Here is an 11310-nt window from a genome sequence, read left to right on the forward strand (position 1 = left end):
GACCAATCAGCTGTTTCCTGTGTGATAGAGGTGGTGACCCTCTTCGGGCCAAGCATGTGATTCTGCAACACCTACACCTTTAAAAGTGAAGGGAGGCCAGGCTGGAGAGAGTGGGCGTGAGGAGAGCCAGAGGAATCATTAAACACTCCTCCAGCTGCTTCCTCTCTCCTTACCCATCCTCAACAAGTCATCCCAAACCCTCTGCTGCTCTGCTGGGCTCAGGCTGAGCAGGAGGAGGAGGAGGAGAAACGAAGAGGCCATGATGCCAGGCAGTACCCTGAATCTCATCTCCGCTGCAGAGTCAGTCTGGAGAACCAATCCCTGATGAACTGGAGGCGTTTGTCCCTTAGACACCTGCTTTTCCGGTCTGGATCAGGACATCCTGACCATGTGGCCAGTGGCCACCTGCACACGTGTTAGTCTGCAGCTTTGCTTCATGTCCAGCTCCTTGATGAGCAGATGATTCCTGGATGATGGGCCTTTTCTTTAAGGACTTTCTTTAGGACCAGTCAGAGAGACGGGGAACCAGGCTCCTTTAATGTGTTTCATGTGAACTGACTCTACTTTGGCGAGGAATCAAACTCTGACCTGGAGGAGCTGCTGCTTGATGAGCGTGCTGCCACAGACTGAGCTTTCAGGGCCGTTTTATGAAGCTGGTAAGAAACTACAAATCCCAGTTGATTTGGTGAGTATTTCCACTGTTAAGGCCACATGTTAGATATCATGTAACTGGTAAAAACAGCCCAGCGATGCCCTCCTGCTCCTTTTGTAGGTCAACAGGACAGCTGTGATTCTATCGACTGTTTCAGAGTTAACTGAATCAATACAGTGATGAAACAGTGTGAAACAGTGCTGCACTCGTTCATACTGTACATACTTTTACATAAATGACATTTACTCAGTGCAGGAGGTTTTATATTGCAGCGATGTTCAAGGATCTGAGCTCTTCCTCTAACCCTGACTGAAGAAACACTAAACATCTGTCATGTAACTGCTGCTGACACTAATCGATTATTAAAAGCTTGTTACATATTTGAGACGAACAAAAGTTCTAAGTCTAATGAGCACTAATTAATTCTAGTATGTTAATTACAACATTTCCAACATCACTGTGAAAGGCAGCGGTCTCAGTGCAGATTTCAGTCTGTGCAACACTGGCCTCTAGCGACCAAATCCACGCACTGCATGAACGGAAACGCATCGCCTCAGTTTAATGCGCTCTGATAATCAGGAGTTTGTCTTAACAACTGTTGAATAACTTTTCTGTAATCCATGTGAAGTTAAGTAGGAGGATTTTATCCATAGCAGCATAAGTTATTTTTCTCCTCCAGTAACGTGCTTTCAAAATAAAATTAAAGGTGTTCAGTTAAAGCTTCAGTTCTCATCAAATCTACATCTGGAACTTGAGCTGTAAGTGATTTATTACTTTGAGGTAAATTATAATCAACATTTTCTCTTATTTATAATCATTTTTAAACAAAAAGTCCTCCTTTGACCTCTGACATGGTATTTGAACTCTTCCACTTCCACATTTTATGTGTCTGAAAAAGTTCAGAGAATACTGCCTAAAGAATAACCTGCTGAACATCTGAACATCTGAACAGAGAGTTTTATTTTGAAATAACACATTTGTACATTAAATAATAATAATAAAGTTCTGGCCAGAAGATCAGTGTCCTTACTGATATATTTTGATGCGTTTCTTAAAATGACAGTGGTCTGACTGCCCATTTGTCATCCAGTCATGCAGTTTTTAATGTGTGCATTCATCATTCAAAGTCACTGTCAACAGAAATACATGCACACTGTACATTTCTTTGTATACATTGTTTATTTTTCCTGAAGTCATTACTCAGCCTTTTGTTTTTCTGTCTTTTTATCCTCATTGAGTGCAATGTTTAAAATGGAGTCAAATTCCCTGTATGTGCACACGCCGATTCTGACTCTGACTATGATCTTCTGTGAACTCACCTCTCAGAGGATTAAAACATCTCTATTTGTAAAAACATGAGGGTATGAAATGCAGCTTTTCTTAGATTGATATAAAACAATTGTGTGTGTGTGTGTGTGTGTGTGTGTGTGTGTGTGTGTGTGTGTGTGTGTCTGTACGCATGCATGTATGTGTGTGAGTTGTCTGGCTTCATTTCAATCAATCCTGCTGTGGAAGCAAATTTGGCAATTCTCAAGTATCAGCAACTTTCCCCGTCACCCTGCGAGTGGAGATCAATATGCTGTGAATGTGCTGAAGCTGCTGATTCCTTGTGCAAATTCTCCAAGTTTATTTCCTGTCTTTATTTATCCAGCAGCTGCTTTGCTGAGCACGCTTGCTCTTCTCCGGCTTCGCTTCCCCATCATGTTCACTTTGCTGCATCCAGAACGTTTCCTGTATGTATTTACTCTTTGATGACGTTTGACTCTGTGAATCATGTCCTCCTGCTTTGGTCTTTCTCTGAACATATTCCTCCTTTCCCAAAGCTGTTATTGTAAATATGAATATGAGCTGCCTCGTTGAATTGAGTTCAGCTAAGTTGCTTTCATGTCTACATTGCTGCTGGGGTCACGTCCAGACTGTGGTCAGGTCCAGAAGTGAAGGCACTTCACCACCTGTGCTTAAACTGTGAAGCACTTTGGACAAAACTGCTCGAACGGGAAACTCTGTCCTAAATCTTCTCCACAGCTCAGCAGTTTGGCGAGCAGCCTCACTGGTTCCCATCCTCCTCTGAAGTAATGAAAGTTCTGATTGGACGGTACAGAGCAGAGCTTCATCATCAATCCTCCCAGTGATCACAGGCCAGCTAATTACTTTAACAGGAGGTCACGTGTATCGGACAAAGATGAATTCAGTGTGAAACACAGCCTGACCTACACAGACTGTGTATTTAGAGCTTCTAAAGCATTCAAGTTGATTGTCAGTTCGATCAATTCCGCTTTATATCCCAACTGTCAGGCGGATTCGTGCAGTCAGAGCTTCACATAGCACCAACACGGCTGAGAGCACAGCGGATCTAATTGACTGCTGGAAAATGCTTCTCACGCTCGTAACCTTTTGCTGCTAAACTGTGTGTTTACATAAAAATCTGTCCTTTTGCAGCTTTTTGCCTGAAGGTGACTGACTTTTTGGCTCTGAACCAACCGGCCTGAGGAGAAGCAGCAGCAGCAGCATCCACCAAATCACTGTCCATCCCAGCCTCCTGACTCCACTTTTAATATTTTGAAATGAATAAGAAATGTATATCAGCCAATGGGGAAAGAATATTGCACATTCCAGATGTGCCTCATTGTGTCTTAATTAAAGAAACTCATTTCTGAAAATGGCTAAAACAGTATAATTATGTCGCTGGTGGGATTATTCCCTTTTTTTAAAAAAAGAAACACAAGAGAGCTGCCTCGTTTTTAAAGACCTTTGACTTTTTTTTTTCATGTCTGGTTTGATGTTTTTAGGATGCTTTTTGTTCTCTGGTGTGATATTATCACACTAATCCACAGTCTCCGTCTTCACCTCCTGATGAGGTGTCGTTGGTGACCTCACCTGTGCTGATGGTCAGCCACACCTTGAGTTCAGCCGCCTGACAGAAACCTGCTCTGCACCTGAAGCAGCTTCCTGTTGGTTGAGCCACTTCACACCTCCGAATGCCCTCAGATGAGTTCATGAACATTATGAAGTACGTTGTTGTCCTTCTGAGGAACAGCGGATTGTATAAATGAATAATGATGAGAATGTCTCATCGTCTTCTTCTCTTCAGTTTGGACCCACAGAAACTGAGAGAGCAGGAGAAAAGGAGGAAACGCTGAAGGACTGACGGAGGTGTGAACGGCTCCTGTTGGTTCGTCGCTGCTGCAGTCCGGACAGGACGGCCAGCTCTGCTGAGTCATGCCATGCTCGTCTTCAGGTCGTCTTCAGGCTGCTGAAGCCTGCGAGGAAGCTGCTAACTTAATTATTGATTGAAGGAGGCACAGTGACACACACACACACACACACACACACACACACACACACACACACACACACACACTGTTTGTGCTCTGGTATTACAAATAATACATAGTCAACTCCCTGAGTGTGCTGAGGAGGCCTGAGTGTTTGAGTCCCTTTAATCATTGATGTGACGATGAAACATGTTGTCTCTCACAGCTTTCACCTGTTTATTTTTGTTCTGATCATTTATATTTGACATTTTTAAAGTGCCTTCGTTTTCATTACATTTCACTTTTTCTTCAGTGAAATTTGTTTGACTTTGTTGGACATTTTAAATGGTTTCTACCTCCAACCAGGAGCTCCAGTTTGTCTGTTAGCTTGTTAGCAGAAGATCCAAAAACTGGATCCCTCACCAGCTTCCTGGCCCACAAGGCGTGACACGTGACCACATCACAGGTTTCCTGATCCTGGTTGGTTCCTACAAAATAAGGTGGTGCAAAACCGTCTTTGTGTTATTGTGGCGCCTTCGCAGCTCAGCGAGGAAACACTGTGCACACGATCCTCATATTAACTTCAGATTTGTGCACAGAAGAGGACGATGGAGGATGTTAGGAGTGGATCACTGTGCATGTTGACGTGTGAGTTAAAATTGTGAACGTATCCTTTAAACATTTAAAAACATTATTAAAATGACAGCCTGAGGGGTGTTGACCTTTTATCCTTTTCAAGTTCCTTACAAGGACTTCGGTGTTTTGGTGCAGCGTTAAATCTTTCACGCCGCCTCACCTGCAAGCTACAAAGTACAGTTTCATTGTTTATCTGCTGCCCGTGGAGCCGCCACACTGCAGCAGCTCGGTGTGAAGCGTGTTTGCTCAAAGGCTCCTCAACAGAGAGAGAAAGGAAGACTCACCCAGATTCATCCTGCTGCTCCAGGACCGTAAAGTATGGACACGATGACAGAAATACAACACAATATTGAACAATCTACCACTTCAAAAGTTTAAAAATGAGGTGATTCAACACCAAATTTAACATTAAAAGCTTCACAAAGCTTGTATTTATTGCAGAGCCTCTGGATTGCATTACACTGTACAGGTGTTCGTATTATTGTGTCCACCTCATGTGTGTGCATTATGGTTTAACTGTGTTTCACTCTGTATCAATGAGTCTACTGTTACTGTAGAAATCTCACAATTATAGACCATCAGTGCTAAAAGACATAAAAAATTAAGTAATTATCTTAAACAAGAGAAATGTCTAATAGAAGAATTATTACTGTTACCATCAATATATGATAATACTGAAATGGAAATTCAGAATATGAGAGCAGAAGAAACGGGACAGATTTCATTCTGCGTAAACTAAAGTAAGAAGCACTGATGGACCTGAACGGCGTCGTTCACTGTGAGGACTTTAACTTCACAAACACTCTTTGAGTTCCAAAGCACAACAATCAGATAAACGTGAGGAAGGTCAGCGGATGTGAGGGTCGAGGAGAAGGCCAAGCTGAAGAGGGCGAATATACAAGTGTGATATTATACACAAGTCTGGTTCCTGGTGTAATTTAAAGAATCAACCTGCACAGATTCGTACAGAATGTGGATGTCGGAAAATGTCACAGAGGGCTATTTTATAAAAGCTGAAATGTTTCCGATGTAAAATTGAAAATAGCACTCAGCTGACGTCAGCTTGGCCTTTCCACTGAAATGTCCTTCTGTTATTTCAGTGCAGATTGACACCACACGGCCGTCTGTGGTTCTTCATCTGCTGACAGCAGCCACAATGACGACAGCCACACTGGAATAAATGCATAGTTTATCATATCATAACAATAACTTCTCAAGGCTACATCATAAAGAAAACAGTCTAGTAGATTTTGGGATTGTAGCCTAAATTATGAACAGGAAGTGAGGTGAAGAAAACCGTGTCATTAAGAAGAGGTACACTGAATATTTATGCTCATTCTGTGAGGCAATGCAAGACAAACGTTACTCTAAAAAGGTAAAATTGCTGCAACTACTGAGAGTATAGTGAGTGATCGCCTTGCATTTCATACAGCTACGAGCTACCAGAGAATTTAGGCTACTTCTGCTACAGTACAGTATCGCTTTAAGTTCCTCTAGATACCTGAATACAAACAGCATCCTGCTGTGGAGAGAAAGAAAGAGTCCGTCGTCCCTCTGTAGGCATATCTTTAAAATAATCTCCTTTAGTGCAGAGCAGTGGATCTCAGAGCCACGTCCTTAAGGGGTCTCAGTGGTTCTTGAGGTGAGATCAGCAGTTCTTGAATGAGTTTCCAGCAGGGGTGCAGTAGGATCTTTGGGGTTGAGGGGTTCTTCAGGACGGTTTCACCGTTAATCATCGTTCTGGAACTATGAGGGGTTTATAGGGTTTAGTCTATTCGGGGGTCCAAGAGTTCTTGATTCGTCGAAATGGCTGGAGACCTTCACAGAAGTGTTCTTAAGGGCTTTCTAAAGTACTTGAGAGGGTTCCAGTGATGTCCCTCAGGGAAGTCAAGGTCTTCAGGGGGAATCGTGGGTTGTCCTTGAGGAGGGTCTTAAGTGAACAAAGTGGTCCTTGTGTGAGTTCCAGGAGACACTAACTGGGTTTGAACAGTTCTTGAGGAGACAGAAATAATATTTTAAAATGACTAGAAAGTGCCAGAGTTACAGCATGGATGGATTACTGAGCGGATCGGCTGGGTACAGGAGCAGGCCTCCGTCTGAAGAGACTGTGGAGGCAAAGGTCACCAGAGTTAGCATCAAAGTGTGTTTACAGGTGATGGGAAGTACGGCTGCATACGCCAAAAAGCAGGATAAAGCCAGAGGGAGCTGTGGGAATGTAATATATATACACACATGTATGATTCTATATAGAACGCTGCTGTATTGAATAGAGTTTGATCTTCTTTAACTGTCCATCGTGAGAAAGGCGTCGAGCTCAGTTAAAAGCACAAATTTCCTGATCCCTTTTTTTTGGTTTTTGCTCCTGATGCCGATCAGTCTGTTTATATTGAGTATCTGCCAAACAAATCCAATATTTGTTTTAATTTATTTTGTTCATATTGCGGCAGCTCTGCATACTGAGCCTTAGGGCTGCATCTAACAATTATTTTCACTATCAATCGATCTAGCAATTATTTACTTGATGTGTTTTGCCGAAAACACTTTCAGAAATAATGAAAAATGTGCATCTCAGCTTCCCACAGCCCAATGTTACGTCTTCAGATGACATGTTGTGTCAGCCTAACAGTCCAAAACCAAAAGATATTCAATTAAGACTCATAAAAAAGAGAAAAACAGCAAATGGTGACATGTGGGAAGCTTGAGCCGCACAGTGACAACCAGCGAATCGACTAATGGCTGCAGCTCTACTGCGGCAGCAGAAACATTTCAATCTAATGGAGCAACAATAGTAAAGTAGGTGAAACCAGTTTGGCAGAAGAAAAGCTTGGAGAAATCTGCATCTCCGCCTGTCTTTCATGGTTTCCTGCATTATTCTGAGTAACATCCTGTGAATTCAGTAGAATATCTGCACAGAACTGAATAGTGAAGTTCAGCTGCAGCACCTGAAGAGGTCTGCTTCACCTGCAAAACACCTCTCAGCCTGGGCGCCTTTTACATTTCTGTGCCCAGGGGCCCGTTGTCTCATAATCCGCCCATGAGTTAAAGGATGTATGCAGACTTTCAGAAGGACCACCATTTTATCCCTCGCACACAGTGTAACTCACATCCCAACACTAAACCAAGAACAAAACCCCTAAAACATCCCTTTGAGCAGGTTGAGACTCTGAGGAGGGGAAGCTGAACACATCCTTTATGGACTCTGTGAAGAAAATGCTAAGAAACACGTGAAACCCCCTCAGGACTGGGTGTTTGGGTAAAGCTGGAGAAAAAACAACAATCACCCCCCCGCCCCCCCTCCCTCCCAACCTGCATCCTGCATGCGGAACACTGATGCATCCCAGCAGCAGTTGCCCCCTCTGTCCTCCCCCAGCATCCCAAACTCTGGATGCGGTCAGGTCTCTGTGTGCGTCCACTCCCATCCGTCCCCGCTGCAGCCTCATGTCAGGTGTGTGCAGTCACCTACATCATGTGTGTAGATGTGTGCGTGCGTGTGTGTGTGCGTTCGTACTATATAGTCATCCAGAGCTCGGCGCGCAGTCGGTGCGGTTGGGTGGCTCGGTGCTGGTGATGTTGTACGGCAGGTCGGGTGTCCAGAAAAACACATAATAAATCACCAGGATGAACGCAGCCACGGACACGCAGAGGAAATAGACAATCGCCATCGCCACTTTCACCCAAATCTTAGTTGACATATTGGCGTGTTTGGCCCGCAGCTCGCCGGGATAGCTCGGCCTCCGCTTCGTGTCCCCGTTCAGCTTCTCCGCGGTCATCGTCACTTGCCTGCCGGTCGTTTTCATCTTGGTATTAGAGCTGAAACCTTTTCCTGCGATGTTCCCTCCGCTGACTGTTGTGTGCTCATTTGAGTCTGGACAGCAGACCCAGCTGTCCCGCTCCCCGGTCCTCGGCTCCTGTCTCCTCCGGTGCCGGTGTAGGACGCGGTGTAAAGCGCAGGGCAGCCGCTGGGGTCCCGCCGCCTCCTCCGGTACCGTGTCTGCAGGACGGTGGAGCTCCCTGACCCCTCTGAGTCCTCAGTGCGCACCGGGCAAACTGAACTCAAGGAGGCTGATCCTGGCATCAGCTGGATGGGACCGCTGTCAAGTTAGCTAGAGTTAAACAGACAGCTTCCGGTAGCACTTTTCAAAATAACACAATAACTGCAGCGCAAAGACAGAACTACAGACAAACTGAGAAACAAATGAACAAGAAGCAACTTGAAATAATAGTCATAATAGTCTTATTCAGTAGCAGTAAGATGGACTACTGAGTCTGACTTACGGAGACAAAGTCTGTCTGTAACAATGCAGAGACAGACGACAGAATTCAGCCTATTTTGACTAATAGTGAAGGTGACATGAGTTTATATGCGGTGTCATCCACCATCACAATGTTTACAGGTAGACAGCCTTCAGCAAGCCACATTTATTGACATTTCAGGTTTATTATACCAACAAACAAACCTGGAAAATAAAAGTATGCATCATTGGAAATGTGCAGTGAATTATTCATGACACTTAATTATCTCCATCATTTAAAGTCTCCTGCTCGACATAAAGTTTAATCAGTGATAAGAAGCACTGACGTTGAACACTGCGACAAAACGATGAGGCTGCAGTCTTTGGAGATTATATCCAGTCTGTGTCCACCAATCAAATCGTTCTCATTTTAAAACTTTTCTGTAGCCTAATGCAACTTTAACGTGCAGTTAAACTGTCTTTAGCCAAAGATCATTAACATCTATGACTGAGATGGACGCACAGTGGACCAGGCTGCTCGTTACGCTTGACTAAACCATTCTTCTGAGAAATCCACTCTTATTCTGAAGGAGCCATCGCCACGTTTCCGGCGCCGCTCTACGTGTGTCTGACTGACTTGACGCACCTTCGGACGAGGAGGGGCTGAAAGTACGCAACACCCAACGATTGGGTCATAGTTTGAGAGAAACGTCCCGCAGCAGAAGATGGGGGAGATGCGGTGTTCGTCCGCACATCATCACCGCCGCGGAGTCTCTCCTCCAGCCTGTGAAAGCTGCTCAGCAGCTGCTCGCCGGAGCCCAGAACACACATCAAAACCATAAAAAAAGATTTTCCTACACAGATGAGTCACAGGCTGCAGCCATTAAGAGCAGGCTGTTCACTGAGGGGGGTTCTGACCTTCATTATGTGCTGTTAACAGGGGATGAAAGAGGAGCTACGGGCCATTCTTCTTCCTGTCCTGCAGCAGCCAAGGTCACAATCACACACAAGGCAAGACTCAAGCACAACAGCACAGCACTCTGGGTATTCAGTGTGTGCACGGGGCAGAATGGATTCATGCTGTCACACCGCCTGGAGAGCAGGACATCCATTCATGTGTCTGTGGACGACGAGCAGAGCAGCAGAGCATGTTTCAGTGGATGTAATGTGCACAGAATGAGCGGAGCGTCGGCAGCTTTCAGAGCCACCGAGCAGACGCCAAACACCGTCATCACCATGATCCGTCTCACACCTGCAGGAGGGAAAAACCAGGCCCGACTCGAGACATCAGAGGAATACATTTATTGGCTAAATGAGGAGAAACACAAACTGACGTGTGCTTTACAGGGTACAAACATCAGGGCTCGACTCTCTGATGACCACATTTATTTCATCGATGGCTTTGAGCACATTAAAAAGCTACAATTTCGGATTCATGCGAGTTCTGATAAGTTTATGAAAACAGCTGCACACCAGTCCCAGAAGGCAAACCTTGTTAGTTCTCAGAGCGATTTCATGTATCAAACAGGAAGACGTCGTAGAAATGGATGTACAGTACATTGAAATATCTACCGCCTTAAATACAATCAGTCATCGAAGCTCAGAAAAACAAACGTCCATCAAGAAAAGAATTCATAGCTCACAGGCTGCACAAACATCCAGCTGTGGAATGTTTTTAAAAACTGTACACATTGCGGCTCCTTTCAAGCTAAATGCGTCATTTTTATTCCTCTGACACAGAACACACAAACAGGAGAGCGTCCGTTTGACGAGCCTTCGGCCGGCGTCGTTCAAAGAGCCGTTAGCAGAAAACGAAGCAGGAACTCCAACGCAAACCAAACGAAAGCCCTTTGTCTGCTGAGGTATGAATGAAGGGTTCAGTCCCGAAGAAACACACTGAGGCTCAGAGTTCATCATCGAGCCGCCGGTCATGTTTCTACACTTTACTGTTAAAGTCTGTTCTCCAAACATGACACGATCACGTCCTGGAAACATGGCTGTTCACATGCTTACGTCACGTAAAACCACTTTTTGAGCAGGCTGTTTTTTTCATACCTTTCTGGAACGAGACCCTGGCTTTAAAAAACAAACTTTCCATCTCAGAGGCAGTGTGTCATCTCTGAGGAGAGGGGAGCTGGAGTCAGACGGATGTGACAGATTTCTCTGAAGGACTGATGATTCACAAAATGACAGCAGACAGAAATAAACTACACATCATGGTCGAGCTGCGGTGAAGCTCGTGGAAAGAGCTGCTCGCTTTTCAAAGATCTTTACTGTGTCGACACGACAGGAAACAAACCAGCAGCAGAAATGATTTCCAGACACAATCTAACAAACGGAGAAACGAAAAGCCACAAAATGAAAGCAAAGAGCAGGACAAGCAGCAGGGTGGAGTCCCAGCTCCTCGTTACGGACACTAATGGAGCTCAGATCACTGCCACGACGCCTCAATCACAACAAGACGAAGCTCAGGACGAGCGTCAGCGCCGCCGAGTCCACGTCAGAGAACGCAGCTCAGGTAGCATGAAGACAAACT

At 44.8% G+C, this 11310-nt stretch overlaps 1 long non-coding RNA gene across 1 annotated transcript; it reads right to left on the reverse strand.

The window, feature by feature from the left end:
- Window positions 1-5714: 5714 nt before the first annotated feature.
- On the reverse strand, window positions 5715-8599 carry LOC143322870 (uncharacterized). The gene is made up of 2 exons (XR_013077358.1): window positions 8051-8599; window positions 5715-6534 (listed from the first exon to the last, which is right to left on the reverse strand). It is a non-coding gene; the product is annotated as an uncharacterized LOC143322870 (long non-coding RNA).
- Window positions 8600-11310: the final 2711 nt, after the last annotated feature.

This window comes from Chaetodon auriga, chromosome 7 (assembly GCF_051107435.1).
Source record: "Chaetodon auriga isolate fChaAug3 chromosome 7, fChaAug3.hap1, whole genome shotgun sequence".
Lineage (NCBI taxonomy): Eukaryota > Metazoa > Chordata > Actinopteri > Chaetodontiformes > Chaetodontidae > Chaetodon > Chaetodon auriga.